At 44.4% G+C, this 27294-nt stretch overlaps 1 protein-coding gene across 1 annotated transcript in view; it reads left to right on the forward strand.

Annotated features, from left to right (window-relative positions):
• LOC132475731 (peripheral myelin protein 22-like) overlaps window positions 1–27294 on the forward strand; it is a 353371-nt gene that overhangs the window by 65143 nt on the left and 260934 nt on the right. The gene's annotated exons all lie outside the window — the stretch shown is intronic.

The raw sequence follows: 27294 nt of genomic DNA on the forward strand, positions 1-27294 counted from the left end.
CGAGAAGGGGGTAGAAGGAAAATGCAGAACAGCGAGCGGCTCATTTTGCATCCATTTTGCATCTGCGACGCACTGTCTGAACGTGGCGTGTGCTGTGGCGTGTTGCCAGTCTGAATGCGCCAGGGGTGTTAATGAGTAGTTCTGTGTGTGATGAACGCGCGGTAACCCTTCCTGATGCATTTTCTGAGTGCAGTACCAACGTCAGCGACAACGTTGTGTTCCAATTTTCCCCTTTCACATTTACAGCATCGTTATTCCCCTGCCATGTGAGTGGTTCTGCATCGTGTTATTACGTTTGAGAGAGGTTGATGGATTAAATCAAACACATTATTTCTATTAAGAGCGAAAGCTGTTCATTTGACATGTCACACCCGCCAAGATAGGCTCTAGTGGTGTAGAGACTGCCCTTTTGATTGACACATCTGAAATGAGAGAGTGAAGTGGATGAAGAGACCCCGGATGATATGTGTCAGTCCACGAAGGGAACTCAGCGCAGGTGAATCATAACAGCCTCCGTCCAACAAGTGTGACATATTGAGGACGTGGCCCCTGGGAAATGAAATAAGCAATGAATGAGATCCAGCTGCGCTTCTGTCCCATGAGGCTCTGGCGAGGAATGGCATAATCATTGGGGGTCCATCAGTCAGAGTTTGCTAATCAATATAATTATATTATGATAATCATAATCTGCACTAACAAATTTGTTCAAATTTATTTATTAGGAATGACCCCTTGAGATGAACCCATCTCGTTTGCAAGGGGGTCCTTAACAACATAAAGTACAATAACAACGTATTAAGAACATATTTCTTGATAAAAAAAAAATCAAAATTACCTTAACCGTGACATGCTGCAAAGCAGCTTACTCAATGGTAATTAATGCAGCATTAATATAGCTGACTTTGCCAGCTGATTAAAACAGGATTATGTCTTCAAGTGAGCTTGTGGGGGAAGGATGTAATATTGAAATGAAAGTGCTGCAGGGCTTCAAGATGTTTGGCTGCAGGTGAAAATATTCGCAGCAGGTCGACGAGAGTTTGTGGTGGAAAGTTTATATGAGCTTTTCAGTTTGTGTTTGATATGCAGACATAACTTAATCCAATTCGTGGTCGAGGTCGTTGACTACAGTTTTGTCTTTGTCATATTTGTTTCGCTTTCGGCTGGGACCACTGCACCGGTTTCCTGTTTTGCTGGAGAGTTCCGCTCTAAATATGGCTAATTGTATGTAAAGCACTTAAGAGATAAGGACCAGAATACATCTCTGTTCTGCCTCTGTGTTATGAGACCAGTACAGCGAGACTCAGGTCATCACAGGGCGGCCTGCCCGCTGTTCCCAGGGTTTATCTGATGAAACCAGGGTGTACGGTGAAGCAGTGTTCTGTTGTTATGCACCACATATCGCGGAAACACACTTACACAGCGTCGGAAACCGGCCTCAACACTAGATACCTTTAAATCAGGGCTCCAAAATGTCTGTTTGCCGCAGCTTTTATTGAAATATATGTTTGTGTTGGCACATTTAAGCTGAGCAGTAAGTGCTTAGCTCAAAGATGTTCTTTTAAATAAATGTCAGTTAGGAATATCTACTGCCGAATGAGGTGACCCAACGGGAATTGAGCCTATGGCCCACTGATGCCTAAAGCCTCATGGCCCACAGAAGCCCTTAAGCAGTGTTATGAATGTTACAAACTGGGTGTCGGTGGCGACTTTCCTGCTCTTCAACTCGCTCTTCAGCGTGTAGTGCTGTACTGTTTTGAATGGAACTCAGGTCTTCGAGAATTCCACTTTAGCATTCTTATACTTATTTTGTTTAACATTTTTGGTTTTAAAGATTGTCTTTTATAATTATAATTATAATTATATAATTATTCCTTTAAAGGTGCTGTGGAAAGGATTCAATATATATATTATTCATTGTGTAATTTGTTACAAATTGCATATCCATCTGTCATGTATTAGTGAGCGAAGTGTGCTGTGAGAACATCTGTTTGTATGGGCCTGCCTCTGTGTGACACCCTTTGGATTTTAGACTGCTCATGGATCAGATGCCAGTCGTGGCATCTCTTTGGATCGCTTCGGGTTGCTCAGGTTCATCCATCTTGTCTTTCATCACGGGTGCGAAATGCAATGCTTCTCAATGCTGGTAAAAAATTAGAGGGTGAGAGAATTTTTTGGGTTGTTCGTTTAGTTTTAAAATCAATTGATCTCTTTTCACTCTTGAACCGTACCCACACACAGCGACTTTGAGTAAAAAAATAGGATTCTTACCAATGCAAAGCACTCTGAATGCCCTTTGAAGGGAGCTCTTTAAAGGACATTGCCTTAAGGCTTCCCCACTCCAGCAGTAGTCCATTTAGTTGCATATATAACACATGCATTAGTGATGTGGACATTCAATGTTCTGTATTTATTGCAAAAATGATTTTTTTGTGTGAGCAGCGTAAAAATCTCGACATTTCTCACATCTACACACACAAAGACACCCAGACACACACGCACACACACACACACACACACACACACACACACACACACACACACACACACACACACACACACACACACACACACACACACACACACACACACACACACACACACACACACACACACACACACACACACACAGACAAACAGACACATACACACACAAACATACACACCGACAGTCATACGCACACAGTCCGAGAGCCAAACAGCCAACCGTTTCACTCTCTATCAACCAGCTCGTTGGTGCATAATTGTTGACAGCTGGTCTCGACCAAGAGGGGCTGAAACTTCTCTCGCAGGACTGTACCTTGTCACAAGTCATTTATAAGCTCGCTCACACAACACGTCTGCAGTAGACTGTGTGCTTATTAGGGGGAACAGGGTCAGTGGACGGATGGTTTCAGGTCTGGTAACTGGCTTTGACATTCCCCTCAGGAGAACCATGCTTCATTTAAACCCCCATCTCGTTTCGACACTGTGGACCAAAGCATTGACGCACACATGCTGAAATCTTTATTTTGAATCTTAAAATTGGAATCAAATCTTGAATCTACTTACTCTGGTTCAACCATTTGAAATTTCAGATGGCCACGTACATCGTAATATCATAAATATATAATTCTATAAATATGAATCATAGGAAAGATTATCAGGGTGTATAAGAAGCCTATTTTACTCCATTTCCAATAGACATTGTATCATAAAAAGATTATTTTGTTTTCAAATATTGATTCTACTGCCCTTCCCTCGAGCTAATCTTGGCAGTCTAAATAGTATGGTCGGTTGCGTGTTAATAACTCACCTACAATAACAAACCTTTGAGGACAAAAAGCGCCTCAATGCCTGGTTGTAAGGACAATTCAGAGGGCCCGGAACACTGCGAAACACCTCCCATTGACGCTTCTATTTTAAGCTAGCTTTTCCTTTCATGGCCTTTTGTTTGAGTCCTTTCTTCTGGTTCTCTGTCCTTTTTTTTTGGCGGTACCATGTTTTCTGTACCCTTCATTAAAATTAACCCTTTTTAAATTATCAAATGGCATTTTTGTCTCCAGCTGCAACTCAATTAAAATGCAAATGAATCCTTCGACTATACATCCTTTCCCTAGACAATGGATTTTCCGTTTTGTGGCTAAATTGGCGCGAGGAATTCGACTACCCGTCTACATCTAATTTGTTGCAAGCCAAAGTGCAAAAACCTTTCAGGTTAACAGCTTCCCTTCCCTGCAATTTGAACTAAAGTGGAGAGCCTGCTGTTGGTCGAGAAAAACATAACCAAATACATGAACTCACAATGTGAGTATGCACGCACAGTATCTATGTAGGCATGAACGTTTGTACGTCTGTCGGTGTAATGTATGTGCATTAAGCAGTGTGGTTTATATTCATATTGGGCTTATTGTCTGGCGTATGTTTAAATTATAATAACAATGTGTACCACAACACAATAGCCATAAGGCCAGCGCTAGACCAGGAATCCTATTGCAATATTATACCTGAACAATGATTTGTAAGCCAGGCCGTGAATAGAAAAGTGTATCAAGCTTAACAGCGTACCAAGGATTCACAAAAAAGGCTGGCACATTTTGCAGCTCTCAATGTCTCCAATGTGTTGAGAGTTTTTAGTCGAAAACTCACTCTATCTCATTCTATCTCATAAACACACCATTTAAAAGTATTAATAAAAAAAATGTAAATGGAAGGGGGGGGCCCTCCAAACACATATACACACACACACTCATGCAAATACCACACACACACACACACACACACACACACACACACACACACACACACACATGCACAGACTTCTTTACATCCAGTCCTATCTGGCTTGGATGTCTTTTGTGCAGACCATACAGACAGACAGACGGACTCACACACACACACGCACACACACACCCACACACTGTGGATGGGGCGCGTTCCATTAGTCCAATAGATTCTTCTATTACTCATAGATTTGCTCCTGTTGCGTGATTTAAAAAAAAACTCAAATGGGTGTCCGAAGAACGTTGTTAATGGGTGTTTACTGTAGCTCCCTTCGATGAGACGGTCAACTTAATCACTGTGACGTAAAAGCCTTAGATGTTATGGCTTCATTAAATCCTCCTGATGCTCTCGAATTTTTGCTGGGGAGGCTTCAATCTTATGGTTTCTCGGGGAGCGTGTGAAACATCCATTCGCCAACCTGGTGTTCAGATAACGTCCCAAACCGAGACATGATGACAGCAAATTGGTGAGTTGTCACGTCTCCAATTGGGTTAATTCTGATGAGAATATATATATATATATATATATATATATATATATATATATATTTTTTTTTTTTATTGTTTTGGTGTAGCTTATGTTTTTATTAAATGTCCCTTTACACTGCAGTCTTTGTAAGTCCAAGTTCTAGCCTTCACTCTATCCGACAGTCGAAATGTAACTGAGATGGAGTGAAGAAGGATGTTAATAAAACGCTGACCAGAGAACATGGCGGGCAATAACTACTAAATAAGGTAAGGTCAATTTAAGGTAAGGTCAATTTCACCAATTTCGTGTTGAATTTCGTAAGGTCAAAAGAGGAAGCTGTGATGAAAATGCATGCATGCATGCATGCATAAAAAAAATTAAATATCTGCCTCCCCCTTTTACATTTTCTTGTCATTATGAGCACTTGAACGACCAAACATTTCTCATCACAAAACAATCAAGTATGCATGATCGATATGATCGATATTCTCATTCATACAACAACGTGCATTTCATATCGGGCTACCTCTTTAGAAAACACGTCATCGCAATACATAATGAAACGTGATCCACGACACCGCTTACAAGCTTGGTCTGAAACAAGATATCTGGTCTTGTGCACCATCTGCACTCTCTCAGTCTGCCTGTCTGTCTCTGTCTCTCTCTGTCTCTGTCTCTGTCTCTGTCTCTGTCTCTGTCTCTGTCTCTGTCTCTCTCTCTCTCTCTCTCTGTCTCTGTCTCTCTCTCTCTCTCTCTCTCTCTCTCTCTCTCTCTCTCTCTCTCTCTCTCTCTCTCTCTCTCTCTCTCTCTCTCTTTGTCTGTATCTGTCTCTCTTTGGCTCTCTCTCTCTCTCTCTGTCTCTGTCTCTCTTTCTCTCTCTGTCTCTCTCTCTCTCTTTGTCTGTCTCTGTCTCTCTTTGGCTCCCTCTCTCTCTGTCTCTCTTTCTCTCTCTGTCTCTGTCTCTATTTGTCTCTCTCTCTGTCTCTCTCTCTGTCTCTGTCTCTCTCTCTCTCTCTCTCTCTCTCTCTCTCCCTCTCTCTCAGTGCTACACCCTCATGGTCATTAGCACTCTGTGGTTGGCCGATGAGGCTGATCTGCTTCCAGCTCGATGTTCTGCAGGAGAGGTGAAAACAGAATGCACAGCCATCTGCACAGCACACACACACGCACGCACGCACGCACACACACACACACACACACACACACACACACACACACACACACACACACACACACACACACACACACACACACACACACACACACACACACTTTCCTTCCCATAATACCTGCCATTGAGCGTTTGATAGATTATGCTGAATGATGATGTTTGATGATGATGATGATGATGTCAATATTATCGTCTCTTATTGAATACATTACATCACATTAATTTAACGCTTTGGTCCACAGCGACTTCAATAAGTGCATTCAACAATGAAGATACAACCCAAAAAGTGCATAAATAATGCAAGGGCATACTATTCCCCAAAATACCAAACTCCTTACGTGCTTCGTTGTAGAAACAAGGGATAGAGTAAGAGTTTCATGGGCCAAGATGCAGTCTGCACCAGATGAGTTTTCGTTCCACTGCAGAAGGTTTCAGTCAGTGATAATTGATTCAAATGTTTTGAGTCCAAGACGGCGTGTGTGCATTGAGCAAAGCAGGTTATTGTCGCTGCAGGTTCAACTTGCTACTATGAATCCATGGATGATGTACTGGATGATGGTACACGCTTCTCTCTCTGACCGGCTACCCCTAATATGTTGAACAGACCAGCGGTGGCGATGAAATGAAATGAATTCATCCTCATGGATTACCTTTCACGCCGTAGCTCCATCCGCTCAATTAGTGTGTTGTCGATTGTTCCCTTTTGTTTTTCACCTTCTGTTGTCATCTCAATATTTTAACAGTGTTGTATTTTCCACTGCCAACTAATAGGTGGCAGACACGGCTTGAGCGCCTCTCGGGAGAACGAGCTGTTCTCAGTCTCGGCGGTTTGTTCTAGTGTACAGAAAGCAGAAATGTACGTACACATCCACTTAAAGTCTGCCACTTTTTACTCAGAATCCTAAGCAGGTTAATTATTGTCTAATTAGAGTCCTGTTCCCAGGACTCAATTATCCACACAGGAATTAGGTCAAATACCCACTTTAGCCTATTTCCCTTTTGAGTTTTGATTCAGGGATGCCGTCAATGCCCATTACAGCTCCTGAAGGAAGGAGTCGATAGCGGACCTCTTTTCCATCAAGTCAGGAGACCGAAGAGGATGTTGTTTATTGATTTCTCTGGGACATGTAGATCCTCATCAAGCCATCACACGTACGCCAGAAGTCACTTTGTCAGAAGAAACATGGAAGAATATTTGATATGAAGCGACTTCTGTGAGGCTTGGTATTATGCAGAACTGACGGATCTGTCGAAGATGGACCGACTGCTTCTGAGGGTCGAGAAGCAGAGAAGAAAGACTTTCAAACTCTTCGTCTCCCCCGCTCTCAAGTTAGGAATGAAACTTGCTCGTATAAGATACTCTTCACACAAAAATATGAATCAGCCATGACAACCTGTCTCTAAAAAAAACGTTTCTCACAGGCAAACTTTGATCTGTTTATTCAGATTGAGGGGAGTCTACCCGGAATCCAAATAGTGATACTACATCTAGAAGATATCACGTTGTCGCGGATTCTATATCGTCGTGCAACATGCACAACAATGTAAACCCTTCACGCATGACCGCGAACAGAACTTAATGGCGTTCTTCAACTCGATCTTCCACACCACAGACTCCTGTTCAGCATATCGTGCAGACACCAGGAAAAATCGACCCCATTCACCTGTCACTTTTTGAAGTTCAGTCATGAAAAAAACTCTGAGCTCATTTTTACCAAAGCGGCCCTCTCTTTGTAGACTGAAATTGCCCCAAATACATGGCAAGTATTTCAGATATTTTTTTGGAATAATTCAAGAAGTTGGAGCATCGAAGCCGCCTGCTTTATGGACGGTTGCGGCGGCGGTAGCAACATAACCTACTTTCTCAGGCTGGAAGGATCCACAAAGGCTGAGAAGCCACAGTGATCTATTATATATATATATATATATATATATATACATCTAAACACTGACCGTGTCACTTTTGTCAGGCGTTCATATCATTCAATATTTTCTCTTCATCCCTATGAAGAATATTTTCTCAAATTCTTCTCTATATTTTACTCTGGGCTTTGTCAAGTGTCATGTCAGATATGCTGTCCTAGTCTGGTCCTCTGTCTAGTCCTACAGCAGAGGCGTTAGTCCAACTCACAGTATAGTAAAGAAAAGCGAGAGCAGGCAAGGCATTTTAGCGGCATTGAGCGGTATTTGTTATTTGTCTCTTTACATACTTTACATTCCAACACAGCGTTCAATAAATGAAATGCTTTGATAATTTATTTTGGTCCAAATCTTCTGTAAATCAGGCCTACATCAGGCAGAGTTGAATGATAGTATGGCCTAGCTCTCTGTCTACCGAGCAAGCAGCGAGCTAGTGGCACAACCCCCTTCCTCTTGGACTCTTGCTCAAGCAGTAGTCAGCCAGCGGCCCTTTTCTTTGGGGAGAGGCTTTGGAGGCAGGCCTGAAGGGAGGGCTGGTAACATTGAGCTTACTGGGTACTGGGTCCCCTGCCTACCTCAGCTTTAATTAGCAGAGGGTGTTAGGCAGCTTTCTCAAGGAGAACGACAGGTAGACTGCGGACGTTGGGGGGATCAAACTCAAAACCTTAACGACTGGAACCGTCCTGCCCTTAACCTCATTGGTCTCGCTTTCTCCCCTCTGGATTCCCATGTGTGACACATTGTGCCCAAATGGGAATCCATCGCTCCAATAAGGGAACACACAGTTTCTTCACGTTGCAGTGAAATGGAAGGTTATCAGAGGAAAAGTGCCCCCTGCATCCTCGTTATTGCTTCAAAGTATTATTATTGTGTGTGTGTGTGTGTATGTGTGTGAGAGAGTGTGTGGTTGAGAAAGAGAGTGAGTACGTGTTTGAGAGCGAGAATGTCATTTTGTATGTGAGAGAGAGAATGAGTGTGTGTGTGTGTGTGTGTGTGTGTGTGTGTCTGTGTGTGTGAGTGAGAGAGAGTTTGTGTTTCGGAGAGCGTGCGTGTGTGATTAGATATTCCCCAGGAGAACAACATATGTGTTCGCTATAACATGGTCCTGATGGTGTTATCTTTCACCGTGGCACTACTAGGAGTGGGGGGGGGGGCTAAACGACAGCGATGCAATAACGTGTATCGTGTGGTTCCTCCTGAATTCAATTTCCTCCGTGTCATTACACGGCCCAACCTACATAATACAACAACCAGCCTGCTCTAACACACTGCTGAAGAACTTTCAGGGAAAAGTCCACCCTTTGACGGAGAGAAAACCCATCAGCTGGAGAAAGGAGCCACGGGCTTTGATGTATGTTTGGGGTGTTATGCGCCGGGAATGCGAATTGAAAGAGATTTTGCACGTTGATGAAACATGTCAAGAGTTGAATCGGTAATGGAGGGAGAGGCTGGCGGCTGTTGTTTGGACGGCATTATGGTGTGATGATGTGACGATGCAGAACATTGGTCTGCGGCCCCATCGCAGCAGCGTTGAGCCAGAGCTTAACAATGGGCTTATCTAACACTCTCCTGAATGGGCCAGATGCTGAGAAACAGCCTGTTGTAAAACCGTGTCGCACGCTTGCTCCTCCGCTCTGTCTCTGTCCATCTCCCCTGTCTCTCTGTCTGTCTGTCTGTCTGTCTGTCTGTCTGTCTGTCTGTCTGTCTGTCTGTCCGTTTGTCTGGCTCACGGTCAGCCTGTCTGTGATTGGCTGCATTGGGACTCGCGTCAGGTGCCAAGGATGTGTCGCCCCTCATCTCGTGGCCCTACGTTTGGATTAGGCATGGACTCATGGACGCTTCATATTGTTATAAATGGCAAACAGACACACAAAATACATAAATTGTGTTTTTTGTGGTTGCCGTCTGTGCTGATGGACATTTAATGAGTAAACTTCAGCCACGGCGATGCGTATCCCATTCAGAGCAGCAGCAGCAGCAGGTGTAGACCGGCCCGTGTGTATCAGGCCCACACACATGTCGATCGTCCATCGCTCTCACAACACAAAGCAAAGCTGGCAGGATGGACCTGTCATAGCACTGGGCAGATAAGGCTGACAAACAGATGACACATGGACACACACATGCATGGACATACACACAGGCACACGGATCAACACAAACCCCCACACACATGCGCACACACACACAGACGCACGCACACACACACACACACACACACACACAGAGACACAGACACACATACACACAGGCATACAGATCAACACATTCAGAAGCATGCAAGCACACATGCACACACACATGCTACTTTACAGAATTGTTTGTGATCATGCAGACACAAAAAATACACAAATATGCAAAATCCCTTGCGAGAGAGAGAGATAGAGAGAGAGAGACCTCTCATCATGAGGTTTAAGCTTTCTCCAGGTCTCCAGCTCCATGTTGGGATAAATGGCTTGTCTGCGTCTCGATGAATATTTAATGCTGATATCAACAAGAAGAAGTGTCATTACCCCTGGCGGCCTATGTTACATTTCTTCACAAGGAGAGATTAAGCTGTTGACTTCTCTCTCTCTATCCCCAGCTGTCTCTCTCCCTCTGTGTCCCTCTCTCTCTTGCACTCTGTCTCACTCTCTCCCTCTCTCTATCTCTGTCTTTCACTCTCTCACTCTGTGTCTGTATGTCTCTCTCTTTCTCTGTCTCTCTCTATATCGCTCTCTTTCAAACGCACACACACACACACACACACACACACCACACACACACACACACACACACACACACACACACACACACACACACACACACACACACACACACACACACACACACACACACCCAAGGTTCACAGAGGTGCACTCAAAACCCTCACTTAATTAGCTTCTATGAACCACTAAATGCCTACATTCACAACACACAAACAAAACCGAATAACCACATTATTGGCCCCTTAACATCGCTAAGCAAGACCTCCGCTTCAACAGCTTCTCTGACGCAATCTCCTCTCTCTGGCCAGCGCGGTGGAGATCCGTATCTGCCCAGTGACAGAGAGGAGAGAGGGGTGGAGGAGTCTGAGGGCAGGGGGGGGGGGGGGGGGGGGGGGGGGGGGGTTGAAGCCAACAGGGAAAACAACAGGAGTCCATCCATTAGGTCCTATCAGGGTATTGGCACAACGCAACAGCAACGCCTTGCCTCTTCTCACACCGCACGGGGTCTGTGCACGCGTCGAGTGTGTTTCCCCACAGGAGTTGTTGTGCATCTGCACAGAGCACACTTAGCATAAACTACCACACAGTGGAGGAGGGTGCGATTAATAGACATGAGAATGGCTTTTCTTTGTTTTGTTAGAACTTTAACAGTATGCATTGTTGAACTACATGGTGAACACATGGTCTGTGTGTGTTTGCATGTGTTGTGATACAGTGGAATACATAGGCTTCATCATGCATAGATACTAACAAACATTAGCAGGCACATCATTAGCAGGAAATGTTATCCATTGCTTCTCATTGTGGTTGGAAATCATATGTAGTCATCATATGTAAATCACACTGTTCTGTTTAGTTTTACATGTCCATGACCTACAACGCATATATGTGTTATATTTGATATTACTAATGGAGGATACACTGTGATGATTTTAAGCTTTTCATGTTGTCAGTCTCTCAGATCACACCTGCAGATGGTGAATTTCTTGTAAACAATTACTAGCTGGCACATGTATACACAGACACACACGTACACACACTCGCTCTGTCTCTGTCTCTCTGTCTGTCTCACTCTCTCCCTCTCACACATACATAAACACCTTCTCGCTCACAAACACACACACACGCCTGTCATTGAGGTGGAAAACAGTAATAATGCATTAGAGAGAGAGAGAGAGAGAGAGAGAGAGAGAGGGAGAGAGGGAGAGAGGGGGAGAGGGGGAGAGGGAGAGAGGGAGAGTGAGCCTAGAGCAGGGAAGTAATTCCAACCTGAAGGAGACATTTAGTGTCACAGCTGTAAGTATCACATTCAACACACCACAATATCCCCAACGCACCGGCCTCCCTGTTACCACGGCTGTACCTGCTCTTTAACCAGATCACATGTCGTATGTATCGGAGAAGATCGAGATCACGTTGGACTAGTATTTAACAAACATTTGGCCAATCATTCTTCATAGGTGGATGGATCCATGAAGTCCGCCGGGTAGTGAATTCCCTGTTGATGGTGTCTAGACGCTGGTGGTGGGGTGACTATGGATGGAGTGCCTCAGCCCTGGAGGAGGTCATCTCTTCCTCTGTAGATGGATGGATCTAAGACCTGGAGGTGAAGGGGATTGATGAGGGGTGCAATGAGTCTCAATACCACAGAGACGAGCAGGAATGAGAGTTGTAGATTCCCACGTGTGCGTTGGAACGGTATTGTACGGTTAATGCATGAGGTCCCTATTGGTTGAGAGATGAAGGGGTGAATCTAGAACCTACACATATTGATGAGAAATAAAAGGGGAATTTCGTCTCCCTGATTTAACTCACTTAACTTGAGAAACCTGTGATCAATGGTGATGCCTCAATCAAGCTATCCAATACAAATATTCAATGGTTAGATTGTTCATGCCTTGAAGGGAGACCATCATCATTTCAATGTCATGCGGTGCACTTTCTCCAGGAATCCCAGAAGGCAGTTTGCTTAAGAAAAATGTGTAATCAAGCGAGACACTACAATCCCAGAGCCCATTTAAGAAACCCTTGCGGGAGCCGTGTGGGGGCCAAATCATTTCCGACCATTGTTTTCCCCCCTTCGGGAACAGCCTGCGACACGGCCATCCAAAACGTCTTCCTAGTGTCTTCACACCTGTACGTGATTACGATGTCTCGGCTAATGGCCGACCACTTGTTTGCGATGGAGCTATTCTTACCCACAGCCTCGGCGGGCCAGCCTAATGATATGGCATTAGTCCAAAAAAACCCATCTGGAGGCATCCAGCAAGGATGCGGTTGTATGGTGTCCGTCCCTGTAGGATGTCGCCGTAGGGAGCAGGCCGTCTGCACAGAGTGACAAGACAAGTCAACATGGCTGCCTCAAGGTTTGAGGGAATGGAGGTGATTTATATTATACAGGTAAAGGCTGGGTCTTCTTTGCCAGATGAAAGGTAGACAATATGAAAATATCAATGTGTAACAGACGTGTCAACGTCAACATTTTTCCATTATATAAATGCTGTGACAAAGGAAACGCCACATAAAACGTCAATATTAAGCGGTATAGCACATGTATAGTGCAGTTGGTGTCAGTTTGTGTATCAGTGATACCGGGTGTAACTGCAGCTAACTGAAATACCCAAGACGTCAATGTTGTTCTACCATGGCAATTCTGGACGTTTTGGTCTTCAATCGTCTGCAATCTTTTCCAATGTTTAACTCTCCCTCTAAAACTAACTCCCCCTCTCTCTTTTTTCCAATGTCTAACTCTCCCTCTAGAACTATCTCCCCCTCTTCATATTTTCCAATGTCTAACTCTCCCTCTAGAACTATCTCCCCCTCTTTATATTTTCCAATGTTTAACTCTAAAACTAGCTCTCCCTCTGTGTTTTCCTCTACAATATAATACAAGAATGACCATTAAATTAGAATTCAATTTTAATTAAATTTCAATTGTATCACCCTTAATCACAGGTACAGTCTCAAAGGGCTTAACACCCACCAAACAATATTAGTAAAAATAATAATAGCAATGACAACAATATTGATGGTATAATTCCTTGGTCTTGCCAACCAAATCACAGAGGCAACCCACAGAATAGCAGGCGGTAGTCAGTCTCCATGTCTGACCCCTGGAGGGGCCCCATGGAGGAATCACCGCATCCAGGCCCCGCCATCCTCCATCTTCTGTGATCCCCACGGAGGGGCCCCTAACACATCGAGGCTCATGGGGCCCCGGCGAGTTTTATTGTTGTGTCAGAAGAGAGACGCTGCGCCACGAGCTAGAGAGAGAGAGACCGAGAGAGGGAGAGAGACAGAGAGACCGAGAGACAGAGAGAGAGGGAGAGAGGGAGAGAGAGAGAGAGAGAGAGAGAGGGGAGAGAGGGAGGGGAGAGAGAGGGAGAGAGAGAGAGAGAGAGAGAGAGAGAGAGAGAGAGAGAGAGAGAGAGAGAGAGAGAGAGAGAGAGAGAAGAGAGAGAGAGAGGGAGAGAGGGAGAGAGGGAGAGAGAGAGAGAGAGAGAGAGAGAGGGAGAGAGGGAGAGAGAGAGAGAGAGAGAGAGGGAGAGAGAGAGAGAGAGAGAGAGAGAGATCATCAATCATGGGTGGGTTGGGGTGGGTGGGTGGGAGGCAGGCCTGGGCCTGAACCCACAGAATAATCACCAGTGACGTAGCTCTGCTTTGACAGAGCGCTCGTAAGGACGGGTTAGGTCTGTGTTGTCAAGATGAAAGACAAGACTTTCCTAGCCTCCTAGTTATGTCAGGTGAGATGCTCTAGGTCTTCCGGTGTAGCAGAACAGCACACATGGGGGAGCTGCAAACCCATGTCCAGTGATTATTTGTCATAATATGTAAAGATAGGCAATATGAAGGTAGGCAATTTAGATTAGAAGCGTTCTTTGTCGTATTTGTTGAAATGCTCTTTACATCCCGACAGCAATAAATAAATCAAAGGCTGTGGTGAAAAAAAATATGTGGCTGTCACATTGCAGTAATAAGCCTTTCTTATTATTTATTTCGGCTGAAATTAAATGATTGGATGGCCTACCTTTCTGTCTGACTGCCTAACCGCACTCATCTCACCATCTCATCTACCCGCTAGATTTGTTATCTAACATGGGGGTGGGTTTGAAGATGGCTGCTGCTGATGTGTCACAGGTTTTGTTGCTGCGATTGGTTGTAAGGCTGTCCAACTCTGTACAATTCAGTAATCCCAAGGCACGTTGCAAGTGATGAAGAGAATCGAAAAACAAGAATAGAAAATAAAACCGATAAAAAGTTGTGTGAGTGTGTCTGTGCGTATACATGTGCATGTGTCTCTGTGTGTGTGTGTGTGTGTGTGTGTGTGTGTGTGTGTGTGTGTGTGTGTGTGTGTGTGTGTGTGTGTGTGTGTGTGTGTGTGTGTGTGTGTGTGTGTGTGTTTGTGCTTCCATTGCTTTTGTCAGTTATGCAAACTCAGTTATTTTATTACCCCAAGAGTTGGCAAAAGACTTAGGACCTATTTAAATAATTCACCTTTATTTGACCTCATTTCACAGCTCGATTCCCCGCCACCCACTCATTGTGCTCGGGAATAATCATCCCTTCTACGGTGTTATGCATGGCCGGCATTAACGCCACAAACAAGGTTCTTCGTGGAGTGCTCCTCTGGGAGAAGCAATGGAGGCCTGGTGCTTAAACCAGCCATAACATGACGAACCACCTCCTCTCCCCAGCCCTAATGTAAGTACCAGGGAAGCTTTATGATCTTGTCTTCTCTGAGTCATTGAAAATTCCATAGTCAATAATTAATGACGCCTCACAGCACTAAATCGAAAGAACCAACATTTGAAAAGAAACAAAGCAGTACACCAGGAAATGTATCTTAGTTTGTTAAAGGGACACTGTGTAACATTTTAAGTCATTTATTACCTCAAATCAACGTATTCATTCATAAATAAGTCCTCATTGGTGTAAAATGATCTCTGCCAAAAATCGCACTTATCCTCCTGAGCGAAGAATAATTAATATGTAGTTACATAGGACGGGTAAGCTTCATGGAGGCTTCCATGTTCTTCCGGGCTTTGAACTGCCGAGAGGGACAAAAAGCACTACGTGGTACAGGAAATGCAAACGCATTTTCACTCTGAGCCAGCGTGAATGATGACTGAAGTAATTCACTATCTTGCTCGAGGAATAATTACTCATACATCATTAGCTTACACTAATGATTCAATGCAGTTTGAAATTTGTTTGAAATAACGAACCTCATCATCACTCAAATGACTCGATGAGGTAGCATTGGATGTCATGACACAGCTTCTTGGCACATACTGCCCACCGTAGTTTTTGAACAAGCGAGCACTATTAGTTTGAATGCAATATACAATTGTACCACTAGATGGGAGTAATTTTTACACAGTGTCCCTTTAAGTTAAATCATGTTCTAGCTTGTATTTGAATGTTATTAACAAAGACAAAATTATTATTTAGGAGAAGCTTATATCCAAAGACAATATTATTAAGGACAAGGAAGGCTACTTTGAACCCCCCAATCAGAAGACCCTCCTCATCCTACCCCTAATGCTTTAAATAGTAATTAAATACGATAGAATAGAATCTAGGTTGTGCTCGATGAGACCCTGAATAGCGTCAGAGCTGTCATCCTGAGTCTGGCTCTTTCATGCTTTTCATTTGTGTTATCAGAAACGATCAGACAGCCCCAGCAGCACCTGTTTCCTTAGCAAGTACTTATCAACCCATCACACACACTGCGGTAGGAGAGGATATTGGACACCCACACAAAAGCATTAATCTTCTGTCTTTACGCATGTCCAGGTTGGGGAAAATTAGCTTTTGAATGCGATGCAAAGAGGAGACGGCATTCTGTTTAATCTTACACAGAGGTCAACAGCTTGCGCCTGTCTTCCATTGAAACTCCAAAGCGTAGATGGAAGCCTTGATAATTCGTTTTAATATCGGTAGCAGTGGCGGAACCAGGGTGTCAACACATGCGTTGGAAAGAGGTTGCAACAGCGCGCGTTGACGCGTTACCCCGATGGACAGCAAATACAGGCTACTAACGCCAGCGACACAACACCCATATCCCCAGAGTACTGCTACTAATTGGTACGGTTGACCTCTGCCCTTACTAGAGCAACAGCGTAAATGCTTCAGATGTGATTGAGCTTGAGCACAGCGGTGGGATTTGAAGTTTTTTATGTCCGTTCAAGGGTTGAGGATCAATCATCTCTAAATTGGCCTAAATTGCAGAAATGTGAAGTGTGTTGTGCATTGTGTGAGATGGATTTGTTGTTGAGATTTTCGCATGGATCTATTTGAATTTCAATATCATCAGGAATACATATATAAATATATAACTCTGAGTTGCCATGCACTTTGTACCATTGTACTATTTCCCTTCTTTCTATTTCCTCACCTATTGACTGAGATGACAAAACAAGACATGCAGTTGGATTTCTTAACACTGATGATGACGACTTCATTTTCCATTAAAGAGCTCCCCCCAGCCCTCTTCCTCTGCCCTGACTGTCCCCTTCCTCTTCTTCTGATTGGGGCTCAGCTGAAATGTTCCTGGCAATCACAAGGACCACAGCTTGAAGGCAGACCTCCAATTAGTGCTGGGGCCATCCAAGGCGTCATGTATCCTGGCCCTTGCCTCGTTAAAGAGTAAAATAATAGCTGATGATTTTGCAAGAGGGTTTGAAAGCCCTCTCTCTGCACAATGAAACATGGACCTCTCCAGCCAGGGTTCAGACTCAAACACAGGCCGTATAACGGCCAGTGTTTGTTGCACAACAAGATCCTGATCGTGATCAATGCCCCTCTGGATATTGATGGAGTCGCCTTGCTAGCCTTAGCATCATATCCCCAGAGCAGGATACCGACACAATATCGACATCGCACGTTTCTCCAGAAAGAGAGAGAGAGAGAGAGAAAAAAAATAGAGAGAGAGAAAAAATATGAGACTGACACGTTCATTTGCATTCACGCACGCTTTGACACCGGTTGGAATAAATCCCGGCGACGCTACCAAAGAGGTCCAATGGTGCACGGTCCCTTGTGAGGGCTTTGCATAATAGATCACCGTGACTCCCGTCTTTCGGCCGCCGAGGGGCATGCTGTTACCTGGCAACCAGACTCGGAGCGCTTGGCGAAGTAGGAAGGAATCTTGGAGAACGTTATCTCTTGAGGAGTAGCAGAGTAACACGTGGCGGGCGATGTACCTCCCCCCTTGGCTCTTATACAGCGCTGTGCATCTAGGTGTTCAACAGCTCTCAACAGCAATGTTGCTAATCGGTCACAGTTTGCGCTAGTAATTTACAATTAGCCGTGACGTCGGCAATAATAACAACATTACACAAATACCCACTAGCCTGAGTGCATTTTAAGTAGACAAACAAATCAAATGTAAGTTAAGTGAAGATGCATTTCAAAGAAGGGCTCGTCAAACAGTGAGAAACATGTCGGCCTGTAGGGGGCAGGAATATGCCAATTACAGTCTGCCGTGTTCCTTTCTACACTATACTTTGGATTTCCGATCACTATATGTTTTGTTCTTTGAGATTATTTTTTGATCTGATGTTTTTTGAACATGCTGTTTCTATTTATAAAAGTTAAAAAGCTTCACGCCCCATAATTTCCTGTTTGTGTGTATTGTTTTTGCTGCAAATTCCATGGTAATCCAAAGTATCAAGAGAAATAGTAATCAAGAGCTATATTGCTGTTGTTTTCATTTGTGGCAAGCGGGCTAAACGCTCTTCACTCTTCTCTCAATTGATTTTGACGATCACTCAGACCGGTATTTCCTTTTAAATAAAACCATATCTGATATATTATTAAACATGGTACTTTTACAGGATTACTTTAAACATTTGCATTAATATTATTCATATTATTCATATTATAAATTAACATAAAATAATGGTAACAAGTGCTGGCAAATTTCTACGCAAATAACTAGTAAAAGTTGCACATTTTATTTTGCAGATGGCTATTGAAGGTTATTTATACAAGGCTGTGCTGTTGGAAGCAATTCAACAATGTGTGTTGCATGTAAAATCCATTATAATGGCCAATAACAGCCAACAGCCAATATCATTGTGAGGTGATTTACCTTCTCTTGCATGCATTCTGATTTGTTTACTTTTCTTTGCTTATAATGGAATCCATGCATCGAAAGAGCTTTTTTAAGACCTCTGAAAAACACCTACAATAGATCATGGCCATGGATAGCCAAGGATCCTTGCAAACCAAGGCAAAACCGTGAGCATTTAGCACACTGAAAACAATACACTATGGAACTGCTGGGGTCAGGGTGCATGATTATGATTAAGATTAAGATTCAACTTTATTTATTGACACTCTGCAGTGTACAATACAAGTACAGAGACAACAAAATGTCGAACCAGAAGCGCAAAAAAGCAGTAAAGTGCATACATTTAACACTATGATTGCAGTATGGATAAGTAGGTATAGATACAGGGGATACAGCTACATTTACATTTCAAGTTTCCAGCTCATAAGTTGGAATTTTGGTTAAATAACAACAAAGGTTGTTAGCAGCAAGACTCATTCGTCAACTAAGAAAGTTGAATCAACACAACTGATCAGCTTCAAAGGAAGCATCGAGAATGGTCAACGTTTACAGCTCTCTGGTCTACGATTACAGCTCTTAATTTCCCAGGACATTCATTTCGGTGTTTCAGTGACGGATCAAATCATCAGCTAAGCTTTGCTGATTCCAGCAGTGGATCTTGCCGTTCATCTCCATGTAGCTCTACCATGTCGGCGCCACTGCCGCTGCCCAGGTGCTCAATAACCGTCACGGCTCCTCTCCATCACTGCCCCATGTCTGACAGAATCGATCGGCACCGTGAGAAAAGATACATGAGGGTGCAATAATGGTTAGCTTCTTTAGACACTAATCACCAGCCTCTTCTTCTGCTTCCTTCTCACCCTCTTCCTCTTCTTCCTCCTTTCTTCTTCTTCTTCTTCTTCTTCTTCTTCTTCTTCTTCTTCTTCTTCTTCTTCTTCTTCTTCTCCTGCAATTCTCCTTTAATTTGGGACTTGTCATTTTCATGTATCTGACATTTTATTTAAACAAAGCTTTGCTATTTTGTTAATAAATAAGATAAAATGAGTTGAATGTGGTGTACAACGCTTCCTTTATTAATCCCAGCAAGGAGATTGGTTTCAGCAGAAACCAAAGTTATAATTAAAAAGAGATTACGAATAGTATATAGTATATGCAAATCACATCACTCACCGTCAATGTCAATCTACCATTGAGGGGTCTTGTTTTTGTAGCAATGTCTCACACCCCGGGGCTCCAAGCCTTTCCGGGGCGCCATCCATCATTCTCTCTTTGCCGTCTATCAGTTCAAAGACTCTGAAGGCGACAATAAGGGCAACTGCCACCCGACAGATCTCAGCATGCACTCTGGCCCTGCAGAGACTCACGCCAGATACCCGGGCACAAAGAACAAAATAAAGTAGGAGCAAATATAATCTCTACTTTCAAAACAAGCACTTTTCATCTGCCGTAGCCTTCAGGTTGTATTACCCTGATGTGTTTTTTTTGTGTGTGTGGTTGTTTATTTGCTGCTTCATGTCCTTATGAAGCCCTTCAAGCGATTTGGTCATGGCACAGGGAAGATTCAGGGCATGAAGCAATGTTGATTTCATTTAATTTGTCTAGTTTCGTTTTTCTCCTGAATTTCCTGGAAAATAACACTCAAATTGCCACTAACCTACTGTGTCATTTGTCAATTGTCGATTGTTCTAATATGGTCTTTCCTGAATACATTCCCAAGGTTATTAGGACCGTTATTGGGATCTTTCGTTATTGATTGCGGTCGTGATCAAACAACACCCCCCCCACACAAACACACACACACACACTTTATGCTCTCTCTCGCTCAGCTTGCTTTAATCAGGGGCCAGAAGGTCTCTCTCTCTCACTTGGAGCTTACCTTTCTTATGTTTCTCTAATCAATGGCCATCAGAACAGCTGGCGGGAAACCCAACCCTTACCTTCTCTTCTCTCTTCTTATTTGCTATTTTATTATATATCCATCGCTCACTTTCCTTTCCGCCTCTCTCTCTCTCTCTCTCTCTCTCTCTCTCTCTCTCTCTCTCTCTCTCTCTCTCTCTCTCTCTCTCTCTCTCTCTCTCTCTTTCTCTCTCTCTCTCTCTCTCCATGGAAGTCCTGCTGTCTCTCAGTGGAAAATGAATGTTGTCACATAAGTCCATCAGCGAGAATGCGTGTGTCTGTGTGTTGTCCTTATAATGCGTTTATTATATTCTGATGGACTGTATATGTTTAACCATCGTATGTGGTGCCTTTGTTTTCACCGCTCATGTTATCACCCAGTGGAGTCCTAGATGGAGCCGTGATTCCCTTCTACACCGGTACGTCTTCCTCTGATACACGTCCACCAGATTTTGCATATCCCATTTGAACTTACAAGGGAGGGCAAAGAAATGACCCATTTAGAGCCACTGCTTGTGAGGATAGAAAACAGCCTTCACGTCTCCATGTCTGCAGCATGAATGTGGTTCAATCAGGAAGGGGAGAATAGCATTTAAAATGAACCACAACATTCATCAACAACACATGAGGCGATTAGACCCCATCATCCTTCATGGGGACCATGGGTCCATGAAGTACACCAGGGGATGATTCACAGCTGACGGTGTCCAGATGCTGATGGTGGTGGTGGGGCTATGGATGGAGGGCCTCAGCCCAGGAGGACTCCCTCTCTGCCTCCGTAGACGGGTGGAACTCAGTCCCGGTGGCGAGTCTCAATGAAAACAACAGACAGGTGACACGCATGAATGAGAGGTGGTTATATACCAATTGTACTCCTGGTAATACATAAGGTCCTGATTGGTTGAGAGATGAAGGGGGAGGGACCTGCGATGACCGTATGTGAATTTAGAAACCATCTTAGAGCTATACGAAATAGAGGCTGAATGTCGTTTCCTGATTTAACTTTTGTCTTAGCTTATTATATAGATATTATAAAGATATTCATGAATGGTAATGGAATGTATTTATAAAATGCTTTTCGGACCTTTGGCAATTCAAAGCACTTCAGACTCCCATTCACCCATTCATTCATTCACACAATCATATGTCAACGGCGTGTTTTGATCAGGGACACCTCGATACTCGGCTAGGAGTGGCTGAGGATGACAGCAGCAACCTTTATGTACCTCCTGAGCCGCAGCCGCCGACAGCTATTTGTTCATCCAATAACCTCGCCGCAATATTGGAGAAAAGTTTTCTCCCTGCCTTTCAAACATTCCATCTCAAACAAATGTTATAATCGTTTGAAAAAAAAAAACAGACGGATCTGGGCGTTGGAGGACAAAGAACAGCAGGAGAAAGTTAGCTGGAGGCCAGCGTTTTTACCGGATTGTGTTCATTTTAAATAGGAACTTGTTATTATGCTAATACCTTTATTGAATCCGTCTATGCAGCCACCATGGTGTCGAACACACAGACTAATTACCTCCTTGTACGCACGCATTTCTAATGAGGCTCAACCTTTTGATGATTTTCCCCCAAAACATGCACACACGCTCACACACACACACGCACGCTCGCACGCACGCACGCACGCACGCACGCACACAACCAAACAAAAGGAGAGGATAACAGTGGCCAATGGGCTGAGGTCTTCTGCAGCTCCCCATCCCATCTCCTGCAGGCTGCTATGTTAGGGGCGTCATCCTGGAGATTGCCTGTGCCGTCTCTGCCCCCCAAATGCCATGTGGACAGGGCTCATTAAAATGAAACAGTCCTTATTAGACTGGTATAAGGTCCGCCTGTATCACTCCACCCCTTTTTACCATCTCACCCAATAGACCCATAGAGACTTGATTCTTATTAGGCTATCAGCAGGACACAGTGCGTGTGTGTGTGTGTGTGTGTGTGTGTGTGTGTGTGTGTGTGTGTGTGTGTGTGTGTGTGTGTGTGTGTGTGTGTGCGTGTGTGTGTGTGTGTGTGTGTGTGTGTGTGTGTGTGTGTGTGTGTGTGCGTGTGTGTGTGTGTGTGTGTGTGTGTGTGTGTGTGTGTGTGTGTGTGTGTGTGTTTGAGGCTACGGGTTTGTGTTTCTTGGTTGGCTAGAGATTTGATATTGGATTTGGAGAGGGTCTGGTTCTGATTCCTACCCTGATTATTATTGTTTCAGAGAAACTAAACATCAGAGCCTTGGAAACATGAAAACACTCTTTCAACACTCTGTCCTACACCCTTTTATCTAGCTTTCTCGCCATATTGTTGGGTATATACATGTTTGATCAAATCAATGAGACAAATGAGAACAGCCCTGTGGGGGAAAAAAAGCAGGATTAGAAATTCGGTGCAATTTATCAATCCTAAAGTGTGAGTGCGAAGGCCTTGCTAAATTTCCCCTTTTTGCTTTGCGTTCACATGAAAGAACCATCTTTCATGCATAAATTCACAGATTACCCAGGTTTCGCTCCTCTCCCACGAGACTGAATGGCCTCAGGAGCCCCAGTGCTTTTCCTGTGTGAAAGCATGTCGAGTATGCGAGTGCGTGCTTTTGCATTTATGTAACATGTGCCTATGTAAACAACTGAAAGTGGACGGACGGGCATTTCCTGTGGATTCCTTCCCGTCGCAAAATGTTTAAGTGTGTGTGTGGCGTGTCATGTGGATGTCAACATGAGTGGTGTGTCTCTGTGTGTGTGGTTCACAGGGGGAGAAGAGATGGCCGGTCACACATCATCACCACACTCCCATCTTAACTTAGTTATGTAAATGGGATTTTATTGTGCCCTGAGAATGAATGAAAAATGAATAATGACATGTTCATTCTTTCAGTTGATAGCCAGAGTGAAAGGCACGTCTTAAGGTAAGGGTGAGCGACGATAATGCCTCCCTTATCTGTGTGCACAATTGTAGGATTTTTCATGAAACCCAAGACAAAACCAACCACCTTATTGTCTGAATAAATCCATTTATATTTCCATGCTCCCCTCGTGAATCACGTTTCATCTGATTTTTTTCGGTGGGGGGGGGGTGCTTGCTGTGTGTCCAGTTCTAGATGAGTGTACACAATTAACATTTCTCATGCATGGCAGAAAGAGGGGGGCTTGTTTTTCTCCGCTTTCTTCATCAGCTCCTGAACTTTGTGTCTCAACAAAATGGTTCCCGTGGACGGCCCGGGGAAAACCAATAGTCCTCTGTGCTCGGATGCCCCACTGATCCTGTGAAGCAGATCTCTCAGCAGTTGGCCTCAGCCATCTGTACCCTGGAAGACTGCTTCTGACCCACTGAACCAAAGTGTCTGTTTTCACACTGAAGGCAACATTTCATCCCACACTCCATCAGACATGATGTGCCCTGACAGACAGACAGACCGAGAGACTGACAGACTGACAGATAGACAGACAGAATTGACGTATTAAAACGGAGCAAGCTGGGCAATGCCGTGCGGCTGCCATGGCAACGCCTGGTATAACGCCATGCTGAGCATTCTGGGTAATTTGATGCTGGGCAGGTACTTCTGTTGCTTCGTAGTGCAGATGGGACCCATTATTGAGACTGGGCCTGTTGTTCATTGAGCATGCTTTCCCCTGAAAAGTGTCTCGAAGCAGTTCATAGATAAGGAGGATGCTGAGAGGAAGTAGATTGCGTTTTTGTGACGCTCACAGCAGCTTACACAACCACTGGAAGATTAATGTCGCTCATGGAGACGGTTATTGTGCGCCGGTTAGTCACAAACGCTCACGACTTGTGATATGAACCGGAATGAGAGCTGGGAGGATTGTAATCTTGGAGCACAGCAGGGGGCGCTGGACACAATATTAAATATGAATTCCCCGCCGTGAGTCCCACTGACACCCTCTCCATTACATCCTAATGTCGACAGGTTGCTAACATTATCAGCGTTAAACGAAGAGCCTTGGCGTTGCCAGGGAGAAGCTTCCAGACGAGCTGGGCTTGGGTTCTGGGGCGTGGCTAGGCAATGAGTTGACCCCCTCCCACCGGGGCTAACACCACCAGCACTTTGGTATGGACCAGGGTGTGATAAGAGCTCTGTTATAGCCCACTGAATGATGAGCAGTGGAGAAGAGGGATTGGGTTGTAAAGGGTGGCACCCATTCATTCTCCTTTTAAAACGTTTTTCTCTGTGCTCCCAAATGATTCCCATGCTATGGCTTTTCTCTCTCTCCCACCCACCACATTCTGTCACCCTCTGTTTGTCTGTGTGTGTGTGTGTGTGTGTGTGTGTGTGTGTGTGTGTGTGTGTGTGTGTGTGTGTGTGTGTGTGTGTGTGTGTGTGTGTGTGTGTGTGTGTGTGGGTGTGTGTGTGTGTGTGTGTGTGTGTGTGCGTGTGTGTGTGCATGTTTGTGTGTGTTTATGTTAATGTTTTTGTGTGTGTTGATGTGAATTTATGTGTGTGTGCGTTTGTGTGTGTGTTATGTGTGTCTTTGATTATGTATGTATGTGTGTGTGTGTATGTTTGTTTGTCTGTGTGCAAGCTTGCGTGTGTTTGTGTACGTGTTTGTGTATGCGTGTGCGTTCATATTTGTGTGTTTGAGTATGTGTGTTTGTTTAGGTGTGTGTGTGTGTGTGTGTGTGTGTGTGTGTGTGTGTGTGTGTGTGTGTGTGTGTGTGTGTGTGTGTGTGTGTGTGTGTGTGTGTGTGTGTGTGTGTGTGTGTGTGTGTTGTCCGGGGGGGGGTTCAGATGTACATGACGGTTATTGTGTGCTGGTGAACAGGTGGCTGGTGGGGGCTGAGGCTGAGACCCTTCCTCGCTGTGTAGCGATGCCACCTACTGGCCAATCACAAGCTGTACAGAGATGCCGATGATAAGCTGTACCAAAACTCAACCCTTTTCATTCCTCGTATACATTTGAACGGCCACGGTTCTAGTCTGTTGCGTGCAGGAAGCAGCTCTCTGTTGACCACACAGAACTTGTCTTCCTCCACTGAAGGGTTTGAAGGTGTGGTGAACCACAATGTAAGTGTTGACCTGTGAAGTCCTTTGAGAGAAAAGCGGTGATTAAGGGTTAACCTTTGATGGCCATGAGCCTCAGCAGTGTCCATCCAGTAAAACATAGGCCTTGTTTGTTGGATCGATTCATTTTCTATGCTACACTGAAATATAGTGGGGATATTACATTAGTACAAATGTTGGGTGACAGCATGCACAACATAGATATTGTTTTAGATTTAGGCCACTGACCTGGACGTCTGGCATAGACTGCATACGTGTGTGTGTGTGTGTGTGTATGCGTGTGCGTGCTTGTGTGTGTATATTTGTGTGTGTGTGTGTGTGTGTGTGCGCGTGTGTGTGTGCACGTTTGTTTGTGTTTGTGCGTGTCTGTGTGTGTGTGTGGCCAGCATGTAGGAGATGTATGTTGACTTGTCAGCACCCATGAAAGAAGTTGGCAGAGCAAATTCACGTTAGCCAACGTGCTGTTGCCATAGCAGCAGTAATGTAGAGTGGTTTTCATTACATTATGAGGATCAAGGAAACTTGCAGGACTTTGGGCCTGAATTATGCATGTGTTCAGTGTGACCTCATTGTTATAGAGCAGTCTAGCAGTCTGCCTGACCAAATATGGGGCATATAAGACGGAAATCTGTGTCTTTGACAAAATACCTATGCATCCAAATATATGCATCAACAATGCATGTCGTGGTTTGATAAATATGTGACTCATAACTAATAACTTGGTTTAAATCTAACGATCAATCTTTTTCAAAGAGCCTAGATGTTACAGTGTCACATCACTTCTATCATAGAAACGCACCTCTCTCTCTCTCTCTCTCTCTCTCTCTCTCTCTCTCTCTCTCTCTCTCTCTCTCTCTCTCTCTCCTTCTCGTCTCTCTCTCTCTCTCTTCTCTCTCTCTCTTCCTCTCTCTCTCTCTCTCTCTCTCTGACCTGCTGTGTGCAGTTTGACCTGTTACTGTACGACACTCTGGCATGCCCGTGCAGTGTGTTTGTGAGGACGGGCAGCAGTGTGTGTGTGAGGAGAGCAGTGCGTGTGCGTGTGTGTGGGGAGGGCAGTACTGTGTGTGAGGCGCAGGTGGGCCCGTGAATGGAGCGTTTGAGAAGTGTTGACCTCCGCGGAATGTTCCGGAACCTCTCTCCAGATGTGGAACGGTGGGAATGGGAGGTGAGGCTGGGGCAAGGTTCAACGGTGTGTACGTGTGTGTGTGTGTGTGTGTGTGTGTGTGCGTGCGTGCGTGCGTGCGTGCGTGCGTGCGTGTGTGCGTGCATGCCTGCGTGCGTGTTTGTACGTGTGTGTGCATGTGTGTGTGTGTGTGTTATATCGTTTGACAATGCTTGTATTGTACGTGTGCAATTCTGCGGATGAAGTGGAATAGCTGGAATAATCAGCAGAGGTTTCATCGGCGCAGACAGAGTGAGAGCTCTGAGCAGTATCTGGCCCCCGTGTGGATTTAGTTAATTAGCACAACGCAGAGGCACAATTAATGAGTCAAAACATGGAGCACTCAAGCTGTTTTCTGTTTTAATGGTTTTTCCCCCATTCATTATCCGCCTCCACATTCTTTTATTTCCCATTGTTTCCATCCTGTTGGGTTTCCTCTTTGGTAATTTCCACAAGCTGCAGTCATTCATAGGTTTGGTTCAGGGTTTGGTGTAAGGGTTAGGTGTCAGGGTTTTAGGGATGGGTTTTAGGGTTCGATGTCTTTTTTTTGTTAGGGTTACGCTTTAGGGTTTGAAGTTAGGGTTTAGGGTTTGGTTTTAGGTTTACTTTTGGGGTTTGATGTCGCTT

The sequence above is a fragment of the Gadus macrocephalus genome, chromosome 2 (assembly GCF_031168955.1).
Source record: "Gadus macrocephalus chromosome 2, ASM3116895v1".
Lineage (NCBI taxonomy): Eukaryota > Metazoa > Chordata > Actinopteri > Gadiformes > Gadidae > Gadus > Gadus macrocephalus.